This window comes from Apium graveolens, chromosome 4, assembly GCF_009905375.1.
Source record: "Apium graveolens cultivar Ventura chromosome 4, ASM990537v1, whole genome shotgun sequence".
NCBI classification, from domain to species: domain Eukaryota; kingdom Viridiplantae; phylum Streptophyta; class Magnoliopsida; order Apiales; family Apiaceae; genus Apium; species Apium graveolens.
The window spans coordinates 124,610,448-124,626,178 of record NC_133650.1 but is presented as its reverse complement, the minus strand read 5'-3'; the positions used below and the strand labels follow the sequence as shown (position 1 = coordinate 124,626,178).

Below are 15,731 nucleotides of genomic sequence, written 5' to 3'. Positions count from 1 at the left end.
TTGGAGCAATGCAGATTTGATTATAACCATCCAGAAGACAGTAGTACTCGTGACCAGCCAACCTGTCGAGCATCTGGTCAAAGAAAGGTAGAGGGAAGTGATTCTTCCTAGTGGCCTTGTTCAACTTCCTGTAGTCCATACAAACTCTCCACTCCGTGGCTGTTCGAGTAGGGATGAGCTCATTCTTCTCATTAACAACTACTATGATACCTCCTTTCTTCGGTACACACTGAACTGGACTCATCCAAGAACTGTCAGAAATGGGATAGATAATCCCTGCATCCAACCACTTAAGAATTTCCTTCTTCACTACTTCCTTCATGATTGGATTAAGTCTTCTTTGTTGCTCTACAGTAGACTTGCTTCCTTCCTCCAGCAGAATTTTGTGCATGCAATACGAAGGGTTGATTCCCTTGATATCTATTATAGTCCAACCAATTGCCGATTTGAATTCTCTAAGTATTATCAAAAGCTTCTCCTCATCGCTACCTGAAAGGTCAGATGCAATAATAACAGGCAAAGTAGATGCATCACCTAAAAACGCATACCTCAAATGTTCAGGTAAATGCTTAAGCTCAAGAGTAGGGGTTTCCTCAATAGATGGCTTGAGGTGCTTAGGATCTTTCTTCAACTCCTCAATTCCCAGAGATTCAAAAGGCATATCAATCTTCCTCTTCCAGGGAGAAGCATTCAGAAATTGCAACTGTTTATCCCCTTCATCATCTTCACTATCGGAATTCCCCAACAAGGCCTTCTCTAAGGCATCAGACCTTAGCAATTGATCAAGTTCTGAAGTAACCATATAATCAACCAACTCCACTTTTAAGCACTCCTCATTTTCCTTAGGGAACTTCATAGCATTGAACACATTAAAAGTTATATCCTGATCCAGCACTCGCATTGTAAGCTCACCCTTCTGCACATCTATCAAGGTTCGGCCAGTAGCCAAGAAAGGTCTCCCCAAGATTATGGGAATCTTCTTATCCTCCTCAAAATCAAGAATTACAAAATCAGCAAGAAAGATGAGTTTATTTACCTTTACCAAGACATCCTCCACAATACCTCACGGATATGTAATAGAACGATCGGCCAACTGCAAAGTCATATAAGTAGGCTTTGGATCAGGCAAGTTCAACTTCTTGAAGATTGACAAAGGCATCAGATTGATGCTAGCTCCCAAGTCACATAAGCATCTGTCGAAAGACACTTTTCCAATAGTACACAGAATGGTTAAGCTTCCTGGATCTTTTAGCTTTGGAGGCAACTTCTGTTGCAGCACGACACTACATTCCTCTGTGAGAGCAACAGTCTCTAAATCATCTAGCTTCACTTTTTGAGAGAGAATACTTTTCATAAACTTTGCATAACTAGGCATCTTCTCAAGAGCCTCAACGAAAGGTATGTTAATATGAAGTTTCTTGAACACCTCCAGAAACTTCTGAAATTGCTTATCCAGCTTTTTTTCCTGCAGCCACTTAGGAAAAGGCGGGGGAGGATATATCTATTTATCCCCTGTATTACCCTCAGGAGGAGTGTGCTCAATAGTAGTCTTCCTTGACTCCACTTCTGCTTCCTGCTGCTTTACTACTTCTTCAGCCCCAGCTTCTTCCTCCGAAACTCGAGTTTGTTCGGAATTTGTAACCTTCCCCGACCTCAAAGTGATTTCCTTCACCTGCTCCTTAGCTTCCCTCTTTCCTGGTACTTCAGTGTCACTAGGTAGTGTACCAGGTTGATGATTTAGCAAGGCATTGGCAATTTGTCCAATTTGATTTTCCAAGGTCTTGATAGAAACAGCTTGGCTTTTGCACATAAGCTTTAACTCCTCTAATTCAGATTTTTCATTAGTTTGTTGCAGCTGAAGTTGCTGTCTTGGTGCATATTGCGGTTGCTAAAAACCAGGGGGTTGTACTGCTTTGTTGGGTACTACTGATAAGGCTGTTGAACAGCATTCTGAGCATTGCTCCAGCTGAAATTAGGATGATTGCGATTGTTGGGATGATATGTGGCTGACATAGGTTGTTGCGATCACTGAAAGTTGCTCACGAACTGAGCTGATTCACTAGAGATAGCACACTGATAAGTTTCGTGGGCACTAGCACAAAGCTCACAAATACTAGCAATTTGATTAACTCCATAATTAGACAAACTGTTCACCTTCATTGTCAAAGCCTTAAGTTATCCTCAACGAGGGGCACGTTATCCTCATTGATCTCCTTGGCAGCTGCAAGAAAAGATAAAAAACAAAATAAGTGGTGTCAATAATGCATGAAATTAAATAAAATTGAGAAGGGAAGAAAAATACCCTGTTGAGAAAGAGAGGATAGTCCCACATGAATGAGGGAGAATTCCTCTAAGAGAGTCCATCTGGTAGTAATGCCGTCATCCTGAGTAAGCTCATTATAAATATTAGTTTCCTCGGGAGTTAAGTGAATGGATTTGAGGCTACCATCACTAACCTGCCAAGGAGATCAATGAGCTATAACAGTTGCTGCATCCAACTCCAGAATTCCTGCTACTTTTCCCTGAGTCAGTTTCTGGGAAGGATTTTAGTATTCATTAGAAGCCATCAGTTCAATCAATTCATAAGCTTCATTATAGCTCTTAGCCCACAAGACTCCTCCTGATGCTGCATCAAGCATGGGTCTAGAAGTAGCACCCAATCTATTATAAAAATAGTTTATAATCATCCAATCAGGCATGCCATTGTGTGGGCACTTCCTTAACATCTCCTTATATCGATCCCAAGCCTCACACAGATATTCTCCAGTTTGCTGAGAAAACTGAGTGAGAACATTGCTTCGATTTGAATTATTCGTAGAATGTGTAGCAGTCTTTGCCATAGGGAAGAATTTAATGAGAAACTTTTGAGCAAGATCTTCCCAAGTAGTGATAGACCCTGGTGGTAGAGAATGTAACCAACACTTTGCTTTATCCCTCCAAGAGAATGGGAAGATTCGCATCTTGATAGCATCTTCAGTCATACCACTGAACTTGAAAGTGTCACAGATCTCGATGAAATTCCTGATGTGCATGTTGGGGTCTTTTGTAGGAGAACCCCCAAACTGAATTGAGTTATGTATCATCTGAATCGTGATTGACTTGATCTCAAAAGTGTTAGCTGAGATGGCTGGTCTGATGATGCTAAACTAAATATCATTGATCTTAGGTTGAGAATAGTCCATCAGAGCCTTAGGATTTTCTGCTTGATCTCCCATCACTACTAGAGCTAGTTCCTCGACTTTCTTTTCTTCTACTACTTTCTCTTCGTCCTCAAAAACTTCCCTTCGAATCACTACAACTTCTTCCTCAGCTTGATCCAGAGTTCTCTTACGAGCCCGCGAACGCGTATGCATACCCACTCGCTAGAGTACTTGAAATAAGACAAGGAAACAGATAATTAACAATGTCCGAGTCAATGAACTTCAACGATCACTGATGAAAAACACATAAACTAAAAGTTAACACTGCAGTCCCCGGCAGCGGTGCCAAAAACTTGTTAGTCGCTAAACACGTACTAAAATTCATGCAAGTATACGCGTTCGCAAGTAATATAGAATTATTTCTAGTTCATTCCCATAGGGACTGTTTTAGATTAACTTTATAATTTATGCACCTATGCAACAATGATATGGCTATTATTCAATGTTAAGACGAATAACAAATTGAGTTTTAATTATACTATGATTAACTAAAGAGAATTATATTAAAGAACATTAACTAAAGAGAGTTGAATAATATATAACACAAACATGGGATTCTAACTTTATTAAGTACTTCATTCAATAGCCTTTTCGTTCTTAATCTTAGCATGTAATGGTGATGACACTAATCAGATAACACGAAACTGATAAACGCCAACTTTCGTTGCACGAGTACCATACTACCAGACATCCACAAAAGAGATAGAAGCTGAATAGACACCAATTATATTGAGACCCTATATGTCTATAGAATTTGACAACATAACGGTTTAATGCACAAGTTATCTATCGTGATTACATAGGGCAAGTAAGATGGTTAAAATTACCTACGAATCATGCATAACAATAATACATGAACCTATGCTAGCATGGCAAGTTCTAAATCCTTAGATTCACTTTCACTTCATTATGAATTAACACACTATCTTATAAGTTCACGACCCTCATAAGATGAATAAGCACAACCAATACTAGGATATTATACAATCACCACACACTAAGGCATCGAAACAAATTAACTAAAGAAATCCATAAATAAATCCGCTAGAACCCCACGATAACGATTAGCCTATAATTGGACTCATCATCAAAGTGGATTATGATGAACGTATGGTATAATAAATGTAGTCTTTATAAACAATTAATAAACAAAGTACGAAACAAGAGTATAGGTTCACGAATAAGAAAACTAGCATCCAACATTACAACTAAAATAAAGAATCACAAGAATAAACTAGATCTTCTTCGCCTTGGTTGAATTGTGCTAAAATGGTCTTCTTACGCCTTCTCCTTGTGCTCTGGTATGTTTCTTATAAAAAACGAGCTTATTTATGTATGTATAGCAACCCCATGCAGAGTAGAAGTATCTGGACCAAAATCAGAATAGAAACAAAATTTCTTTTCTCCACCTGGCTCGGCCGCGCGATTGACCAGCGCGGGCACGCTAAGCTTCTGATCTTTGGACGCGACCGCGCGCTATCACAGTGCGAGCGCGCTGATTCCCTGGATAAACTTCTGACTTCTTCTTTTCCTTGCTGATTTGAGTTGGCTTTCCAAGTGCTTTTATTCCAACACCATCCTAACACCCAATTAGCACTAAAACCATGTTAATTCACCCGATTACCTGGCGAATGCATGAAAATGCAAAAACACTAGAAAACATATTAAAACACTAACAGTTTGAGTAGAAATACACCAATTCAAAGCTTTACGGAGTGTAACAAAGTGTCATAAATGCCACTCAACAGACACTTAAAACCAGGATATTTTAGAAAATTATTTTAGATCATCCTCATTTTCCGTGAATTATATATTAGATTTAATGATATTTTGTGTGTTTATTTTGGAAGGACAAATGAACTTTAACAATATAACTTTAAATTTATCTACACATTTGTTATCAAGTAAGTTTTTTAATGTGTATTCACATTTTTTTATGAGTTTTGGTGATGCGGTTTTAAAACCAATCCAATTATAACCGAACCGAGGTTTATTAGACCAAAATTGAACCGAAGTTATATTTTTTATTTTTGATTTTAAAAATCGAGGGTACGCGATTTCAGTTTCAGTTTTAATCTAAAACCAAACCGATCCGCGCTCCCCCTAAAGCTATATACACGGGAAGTTTGCCATGAAAACGAACTATATGATGAAATCTATGTTAGCGTATCTTTATGTTAGGGATCGATCCTGAATTTTAAAATGTCCTATGCCATCTCAAATAAATTGGGGGATTTCCCCCTCCCCTACAAGAAAAGTATATTTTTTTATAAACAAAAAATAAAAGTATGTTCTTATTTTATATTAGGATCAATGGTTGTAGAAATGAATTGAAAAGATACTAAGATCTCATTATAGGATTATTGTGCAATACATGCCTTTACATAACAAGTCTAAGTCACATTGACAATCCTGAGATTTAGTTGACTTGTACTCTTATGTAATATATAATGATGTTTCTTGAGCCTGTAAAAATGTTTATATACACTAGACTGGAGTATTTTTCAGTAAACAACCAACAATGTAGGAATAAATCTCTGGAAGAAGATTGAGCCTGATCATGCCTCAGAATGAAGATAAACTGCTTGGTGAAGAATAATGATGTGGATTGAAAAATATTCTAAGTCAAATGTCAAGAAGTCGCAGATCAAGTAATATCAAGAAGTATATTGAGAAGTCAAATTTGGCTTATAAAGAAGTCAATTTACTTTTAGAGAAGTCACCTCATTTGTAGAGAAGTCACTTTACTTATAGAGAAGTCAATTTGGGCTATAAAGAAGTGGAGATGTCCATAAGTCAGTCTAGCTTGTAGAGAAGTGGAGATATCGACAAGTCAAAACTGCATGTAGAAAAGTTGATATATCGATAAGTCAAAACTGCATGTAGAGAAGTAGAGATATCGATAGGTCAAAACTGCATGTAGAGAAGTGGAGATATCGATAAGTGAAAACTATTTGAGGAGAAGTGGAGTTATCGATAAGTCAAAATACATGTAGAGAAGTGAAGATATCGACAAGACATTTATACATGTAGAGAAGTAGAGATATAGACATACCAGTCTACATCTCTATAGGGATCTCTATATAATATGAAGATCTCGATAACAGTCTCAAGAATTATAGAAAGCATCAACCCTCAAGATTCAAGATTACCTGTCAACAAACCGTTCTTTCATCAGAATGGAAAGTCTACAAATGTAACTTGAAGAGTGCAAGATCAAGGGCTAAGATGAAATGGACAAAGGAGGGTCATAGACCTAGAAGATTATATGCAGATTTGATGCTCTTAAAATGTATATAGACAAAAGGACTTTAGAAAATTTGTTAGTATATTTTAGTGCAAGTTCTGTAAACTGTGCATGTTGATCTATATAATATATCACAGGTCCTTAGTTCACGAGTAACAAAACATATCTAGAAATTCTTGTATTCTCTCAAGAAGTAGCTGTGTTCTAAAGTATTCAAGAACAAAGATTGAAGCACAACTTATTTGAGTTTTAATATAAAGATTAAGTAAGTTTTGATAATTATTTTTCCGTGTTTTCTATAGTTGATTAATCATCACTACAAATTTCATATAGCCTGTTGAGTTTCAAACCAAAAACACTAAGATTGATTTTGTTGAAAGCAATGTACATATTTCAAAAGAAAAATCAAGAAACACACATTCACCCCCCTTGTGTGTACTTCATACCTAACAAGTGGTATCAGAGCAAAATCTGAAAGTAAACAGATTAGATATTGGAAGTATGAGTGCACAAAAACTTAGAAGTATCAAGATCCATGTCTTTGATAAAGGAAACTACACCCTATGGAAAAAGAAGATAAAGTTGTTCATCAGGATGATTCATCAACTGTATCTTGAAATCCTCAAGCATGGACCCTTCATTCCTATGATAAGTGTACCTTAAACAACTGAAGGTAATGTAGCCATTCATGGTCACTATGTTCCTAAAGATCCATCTACATACACTGAACCATAAAAAGAGAAAGTTTCACTTAACAGTGGCTTGCAACTCATTCTACTTGAGTCTCATGATAATGTCATGTATAATAACATTATCAACTGTGAGTCAGCCAAGCAAATTTGGGACAAGATAGAGATCCTGTGTGAAGGTATCGAGGAAGTGAGGTCAAACCAGATAAGAATTATGATCTCACAATATGAGGGCTTCATGGCTAAACCTAAAGAAGGCATTACTAAGGTTTTTGAATGGTTCAATAAATTGATAAATGACTTGCAGCTACATGAAAAGTTCTATGAAGCTAAGGAGGTCAACATGAAGTTCTTGCTCACTCTTCCTTACCTTTTGGAATAAAAGATCTCTACAATAAGAGAAGGAAGAATAAATTTGATGGTTTTATATGGCATTCTTAAAACCTATGGACTGGAGATGATGTAGAGAAAATCTTTAAAGCTGAGTCAAGGACATGTTGTGGATGTGACAAGTGCCTTAATAGCTAATGATCAGAAAAGAATTTAAAATGAAACTGAATCAAGTTGTGCAACCTGTTGAGCAAAAAACAAATAATCCCCAAAACAAGTCAATTTAGAGTTGGAAGAGGATGAGTATTACACTCTTGATGAGTTGGATGAAATGGATCAGTCTTTGGCCTACCTGGAAGGGAAGTTCTCAAACATAAGAGTTAAAAAGCCCAGGTATTTCAAGGGCAAAGGTCAATCATCCTACAATAACAACTGGAAGGGAAAAACTCAGACAAATGCAGCTGGAAAAGGTGATTATAAGTCAGGATATGTGGACAAATCTAAGATTAGATGTTATAAATGTGATGAGTTTGACCACTTTGCTACAGAATGCATAAAAGTAAAGAGTTGGGATGACACAAATGATGAAGATGACAATGAAGAATATAGAAACTATGCTCTCATGACCTTGGAGGAAGGAGAATCATCTGCATCAAAGTTCGAGGTACATATCCTAACCACCATTGATTTGAGTGCCTCACAATATATGGAAACTGTTGAAAAAATGAGTATGGAAATGTTTCACATTCACACAAGCATGGTGGCTTCCACTGAGGAAATGAAAAGAGTATCAAAAGTAAATGAGGAACTGGAAATTGAGAAATAAGAACTAGAGTTACAGCTTGTGTGCCTAGAATCAGTTAGGCCAATATCATTAAAAGAACAAACCCTGTGCTAACATAGCAATTGGGCTGGACTATGGGGCTAGTTCATCTAAAAAATAAAATTGATAAAGGCAAAGAAAGTGTGAAGAAGAAAGTTCCTGTTGTGCTTCAAAAGGTGAATGCACCCTTGTTCAAAGCCTGTGAGGTAAATTTTAGTGAAAAAGAGCTCATCAACAAGCAAGAAATTGCAGACTAAGATGAAGGTAAGAAAAATGTCAAATAAACTATCAACACTGAAAGTGAGAAAAAGCCTGAGACTAGTCTAGCCATCAAGACACCTAAAATTGAAACAAAGAACGAAAACACAGTAAAGAAAAAGAAAAACAGGAACGGGAAAATTGGAGTCAACAAAAGTAATAATTATGATTATATTGCAGATGCCCCTAGAAAAAAGTGTCAGAAATGTGGCTCAACAAATCATCTAACTCATATTTGTAAAAAGACTGTTAGTAAGCCAAAGTATGGGGCATGCGAACACAAAGAAGCAGAAACTGATGATCCTTACTCCTTTTGTGATAAATTTGATTGCAAACCCTGCCGCATGAAGGTTATGACTAGTTGTCACAAACTAAGAAAAGACCTAAAATAAATAAATCTTGGATCTGAGGGCCAAATATGAAAATGCTAACCGACTTCAGAAAACCGTTTCTTCTGAAAACTCAAGTTCTACTCCTATTAACTCTGCAAAGAAGAAGAATGTGCCCAACACTGTTTGGGTAGCTAAAAAAACTTAAAACTCATTGTGTGCAGGACAAGAAAAATGAAGTCATCTGGATCATTGATAACTGATGTTCTAGGCACATTATAAGTGATAAAGCCCTGTTACCACAGTTTGAGGAGATGGATGGCCCTTTGGCGGCCTTTGGAGATAATAACAAGGGATTCACGATGGGATATGGCAGTTTAATTTATGGAAGTGTTGTCATTCAAGCAGTAGCACTGGTTGGAGGACTTGAAGTTAATATTCTAAGTGTTAGTCAATTTACAGATAAAGGTTTCAAAGTGGTATTTGACAAAAAAAGATTGCTCAATTACAAACAAAAAGACTGATGAAATTGCTCTAAAGGAGTAAGAAAAGGAAGCCTGTTTGTTACAGACATGAACTCAGCAAGCAACGATAAAGTGTGTTGCTTCTACACTAAGGCATCACGTGTACAATACAAACTTTGCCACAAAAAACTCTCTCACCTAAGCTTCAAAGCAATCAACACTCTTGTCAAAAGAGAATTGGTGAGATACATGCCAGCCTTGGAGTTTGTCCAAGATGAACTCTGTGAAGCTTGTCATAAAGGAAAGATCAAGAGATCAAGTATGTTATTCCCAAACAATCTAACAACAAAATTACAGAAGGGGGGTTGAATAGAATTCTGGTTTCTTTTGGAAATTTAAAACTTCTTACGAACATATATAACAGTGTTTGAATAAGCTAGTTGTGAATAAGAAGTATTCAAGTATTCAAACACAAAGTAAATAAACAAGGGTGTTTAAAAACTTTCTGGTGGATTGATATTTCCACCACACACACACATATATATAAATTTAGAATATCTTCGTGATGCAAAAGCACACAGCTGCTTATAAAAGTTCTTACAAAATTGAACTTGAGAGGTCTAAAGGATACAACTTAGAATTGCTCTCTAGTTCTTGCTTGTGTGTCAATCGATAAATAACTCTTTACTACGCTTGGTTTATATATCACCAAGTTACATGTGTGATATGAAAAAACATAAATCTATTATTTAGGTCTAATTACATGTTTCTTCATTTCTCTGTCCCATGCAGTCCAGATAAATATAATATCTTTGAATGTCCCTGTTTTGCATGAAAATAGAAATGCTTCTTGATCTTCATAACCCTAATTATAGGCTGCCACATTCCTTTTATATACAATCAACCCATGTGATTGTCAAGCCGCTTTCAACTGCTATCTGAATCTAATGCTCCTTGAGACTTCACGTTATCCGTTGAGTCTGTTATGAATCATCTATTAAAAGTGCCTTGAGTTATCCGTTGAGAGCTTTACAATTAGCCAACCTGTTCTGCATATCTAGCAAGACATCTTCTATTTACAATTAGCCAACCTGTTCAGCATATCTTGCTGGTAGTCAATATGACTTGGAATGTCTAACAATTTATAAACCTCTAAGATATTATATTATACAAGAATGAGCTACATAATTTTTTAATACAAGCTACTCCATTAAAAGATGTTTACACAAATCATTTAACTTATCTACTTAGAGTGGTTTATTAAGTTATCACCAAGTCTACAATATATTCCTAACAATCTCCCCCAATTTATGTCTAATAGAATTATAGGCATAAATTCAGGCTAACTTGATGATAACAAAACACCCTAATAAAAAATTAAGACTGTAAGCAGTAGATAAATTGCAAAATGTTCCAATTAAAGCTTGAAGGAAGTTAAGTGTAGTTACATGTCATTTCAAGATGCTCCTCTAGTCTGGGCTGATCATTTCTTTCTTCTTGAATCTCTAGTCCTCTTTCTCAGCCTTTTGTCATTCTCCTAAATTTGGTGTTGGAGTTTTTTGAAGAATTTAGCATCATTTCCATCATTGAGATCCAACATATCCTACATTTCTTTGAGTGTGTCATTGCTTGATATTTACAGCTGGTTTTCAAGTCTGAAAAATCTTCTGACCCCCTTTTCATCTCTGAACTCCATCATCCAATAAGGTCTCAAATGAACTGTATCACCATTGTATGAAATAGTTAAGACTCTAGGTAGTGCATTTGGATTTCTCCAGCTTTTTCTGATTTGGTTGATCTTGTTAAGTACTTCAGATTTGGTAGTTTTGGTGAAGCCAAAATCCTTTTTCATTACAGAGAACACCTTCACAAGAACATCAAAGCTTTCATCTAGAATTCTATGTAAATGCCAAGTAATTTCCTTTCCTCCCTTGTACTTGAACAACAATCTTTCGGGAAGCTTGTTGTAAACATTAATTCCCCTTACTTCCTCTAGATCGTCCAAGAAAAGATTGATATCTGAGAATTCTTTGATGTCACAGATGAATAGTTGATCATCCTTATTGACTTTGGGCTTAGTCTTAGGAACCACGTTGAGTTGAGGTGGATTTAACTTGACTCCTACACTTCTCTTCCTTTGATTTCTCTTTTTGGTGGGCAGTGGTAGATTGAATTCAGGTAAAGGAAAACTATCCCAATCTATGGGTTCATCCTTGGGTAAGATAGGCTCACCATAAAAGTTGATGCCTGGATGAACATTAAATTTAACAGGTTCCTCAGTGGACACAGTTGATTGATTTGTAGTTGCAGATTTAACTTGATCAATTTCCTTTTCAGTAGGACTAGCTGGCCTTTTTGAATTAGCTTTATTTCTAATCCCCTTTACCCACTCTGTTTTATCTTCCTTCTTCTTTGGTTCATCAGTTAAAGTCTTCTCAGTTTTAGTTGAAACAACCTGCATCTCAATTTTTCTTTACACTCCTTTAATGGTCTACTTCTTCCTACTTCTCTGAGCTCCAAGTCTTCTGTTATCTTCTTCTTTAGCTTCCCCAAACTGAGGGTGCCCAGTTATCACATAAATTATTTTACCATATCTATAAATTTTTGTAATTCTTAGTCTCAACATGGCATCCTTGGTGACTTTGAAGCTTTTAATTGATGAACCCATCAGTTTCCCTTCATCTTGCCTAGGAGGAGAATAGTCAACCAATATTGGGTGCTTTGTTGATATTAAGACACTTTCTTGTTTGGGTTTCCGTACCATAAAATTTTTGAACTCATTTTTTGTTGAGGTTTCACCTTTATCCCCATTTCCTAGTTGTATTTCATCTATGGTGATTGGCTTCAACTATGTGAAATGCTTCACAGATTGATCCTGGGTAGTAGCTGAGCCAAAAACCTTCTCAATTATGTCATCAATCTTCTTAATCTTCTCTTTTAACTTGAGATCGGCTGCTGCTAGATTGATCAGATCAATACTGTCCACATCTGATGGCTTAGAGATAGTGATAGCTGGTACTATCACTTTGGTGACTTGAATATTCACATCCTTTTCACCTTTTTGTTATCATCAAGTGAAGCAGGGTTTGAAGTTTGAGCAACCACCAACTATTGAAGTAATTGAGTTTGAGCTGCTTGGTTTGAAAGTATATTGGTCACTGAGTTCTCAACAGCTGTCATTCTGGTACCCAAAGGCTCAACCTTCCTAGTTAGATCACTGCCCTTTTTGAGTTTCTGGTGAATATCCTTCATAGTGGACTCAGGAAGCTTGACCTCTATTTTATCATTAATGTCTTTCTTGATTGTATCAATGGCTTGTTTAAGCTCATCCACATATTGATTCTATTTAAGATTCTTAATTTTGTGTAGCTGTAGAGATTCAAAATGGGCTTCTAGAAGATATCTGGTACTAGCATTAGTGGTGGCTTGAATGGATGATTGAGCCTGAGAAATAAGCTTAAACATTATGGAGTTGAAATGGTGATAACTGCAATCCTTGATTAGCATCCAGGCTGAAGTACCTTTAGAGGAACTAGGGCCCGCAGCTCCCCCTAAATGCATGCCAGCTTCATCATTATCTTCCCCATTTGACTCATCACCAAAAGAGTAACCAGAATCTTACTCAAAATTATCATCGGCTGTAGGTGGAAGAGATTTGATGGCATCCTTTGCTCTTAGCATTGAAGCTGTAGTATGTACTAGATTGAGAATCCTCTCTGCTTCCTCATTTCCCTGAACGGCCAATGTTTGGTAGGCTGTAACAGGATGAGTAAATGTCTCAGCATCTAGGGAAATAGAATCTATAATAGCCCTATAATCTTGCTGATATAGTCTGTTCTTTTCTGCCTCATTGACATTCATTGACCCACTTGCAATGGTTTCCAACCTTATTTCTCCAGTACCTGCCTTTCTCTCATGTTCTCTCTCTCTCTCTCTCTCTCTCTTTTTGCATCAAGGGCTCCCCTTGGCTCACCACCCTCACACTCTCACCTTCACCATCGAAGGTGGGAATCCTCTCACTTTGTTTTGCCATGCTGGAAGAAAAGCATGCATATGTTCACTCTTTTCCTCTCCTTTTGCCTGGGAGCAACCCAACCTCTCACTCATATCACTCCCTTCCCTCAATCCTAAGAGTGATTGAACAACTACTAAATCATCTGCACTTGTAACAATTTTAGAGATTTCAGGAGGTGCAGAGACCATCAACGGATGAGTGACATCCATCGAAGTAGCAGCTGTGAGTATCAATGGATGACTGCTGTTAGGCTTATCTGTCGAAGGACAATCACTGATCAATGGATGAGGAATATTCATCAAAGAAGTAGAAGTAATGGAGATAGGAGTTGAAACTATTGTCGAATCTATGGAGATTGATTTTAAATTTAGGTGCACAAATTCTTCACCAGTTTGAAAAAGAATGGGCAACTGAGCCAAAAAATCATCAATAAGATGATGCTTCATTGCTCTAGATTTTGGCTCCTCCATGCGAGAATCGGGAAATGATGTGTATGTCATATCCACATACAGAGAGATAGTTGAAGAGTTTTGTGTATGTGGTGTTTCGATAATGAGAGATTTTTGTTGTGACTCTACATTTGTTGGAGACACATCAATCTGAATTCTAGATAGTGTAGTAACTATGTCTTGGACTTTAGTTGGCACTGTGTGTGCACCCTGTGACTCCCCCATTTGTTCTGATTTCTTCTTTCTGATATAAGTTTGGGTTTGGTCTGTGTCCCTTCCCCTTTTGGCCCGTTCTCTTGGTTGAGAGCTTGTTTCAATAGTTACATCCTTTTGGGAGTATGTAACTAGCAATGAGTTAATTTCCTTATTAAGCACTACAGCCTGTTGGGAGAATGTAGTTTGGATGGTTTGGGTCACATATACCTCACCCTCCTCATCCCTGGGGCTTCTTTGATGTTCACCCCTTCCCTCACCCAACTGACTACCCTGAGCACTTCCCTCAAGTGAAGTAGTAGTTGTTACAACTGATGTCTTTTGAGAGACATCAGAGGTCGGATTCTTAGACTTGGATTTAGATTTAGATTTTGTGGTTTGGGTAGGCATCTGTTTGGTCACTGTCACAGATGCCATTTCCACAGTTGAAGTTGAAAAAGTAATGGGTGGAGAAGAGATTGGAGCAGAAGTAGTTACCTCAGTTGCCTGTTGTGCCTCAAAGATTGGAAGATAGTTGAGAGGCGCTCTATTGTTGAGGTTATTCCTGCTCAAATCTACAAGAACTCTATTTTTTTGAACCCAACAATTAAGCTTGTTGTTTGGGTTCCCAATAGCAAGGTCCTCAAAAATAAAGTTCGCTAGCATCATTAAGAATTTAGCATAATATACATTTTTGGGCCTTTTCTTGATATCCCCTAATTTATACCCTAACTCTTGCATGACATAATTGCTAAAATTAAAATACCTATCAGTTAGGATCATGTAAAGCATGTTAAGCAGAGAAAAAGTGATTAAGTAGTAGACTTGTTGTACTTGTGATGCCAAAACATACGGATCAAATTTTTGGCATAATTTACTAAAATTAACACGAATAAGGCCATAAAAGTTTGTCTCTTCTTGGTACCAACAACATTTAAACAAAACCACTGAAATTTCTCCCCAATTTCTAGTTCACTAAAAATGGAGATGGACCACGGTAGATGAGATGATCAAAAATCACATCCTCACGATGCCACCTGTGATTATCACAGTTTTTGCAGGGGCATGTGATTTCATCACCTACAGAGTATCTAGAAGATGCATTCAGAAAAAAAGACCTAATCCCTATAATATATCCTTCGCTAAACTTTGAAAGTTCAATCCATCCTTCCATTACCACAGTTTTTTGCCACGAGAATAAGAAATTAAAAGATAACTAAGTCGACGAAAAGCAAAAAATTCTACAATGGCCTAACCTAGTTTAAATCTATAAGAAGTAACCTAAATCGATATAACTAAATCGATATAATCAAAATATTGTTTACATGCTACGAAGTAACCTTTAACGGTATATAACTAAACACAATATTATACGGATACACGATATTAATACTGTTTACATGTTCACATTTAACAGATTATTGTATGCAAACATTAAAAATTTAAAACATGGTATTAACTTTGCACACAAATATGGCGAGAGACAGAGGGGGGGAAGAGGGAGAGGGAGAGACATGGAGAGAGAGAGATAGAGAAGGAGAGAGAAACCAAAAGAGAGGGAAGGAGAGAGAGGGGGGAGGAGAGATAGGGAGAGGGAGGGAGAGAGAGGAGAGAGAGAGAGAGAGAGTAAAGAAGATGAACATGCGTACTTCAATACACATAACATACACACAAACATACTTGAATACACACACTTATGCTTCAATAAACACAACTCGAAAACCTAATTTGAAAT

General features: G+C 37.0%; 1 non-coding gene across 1 annotated transcript; it reads left to right on the top strand.

The window, feature by feature from the left end:
- Positions 1-2,697: 2,697 nt before the first annotated feature.
- Positions 2,698-2,804, top strand: LOC141723243 (small nucleolar RNA R71). The gene has a single exon (XR_012576228.1). It is a non-coding gene; the product is annotated as a small nucleolar RNA R71 (small nucleolar RNA).
- The last annotated feature ends 12,927 nt before the right edge of the window (positions 2,805-15,731 follow it).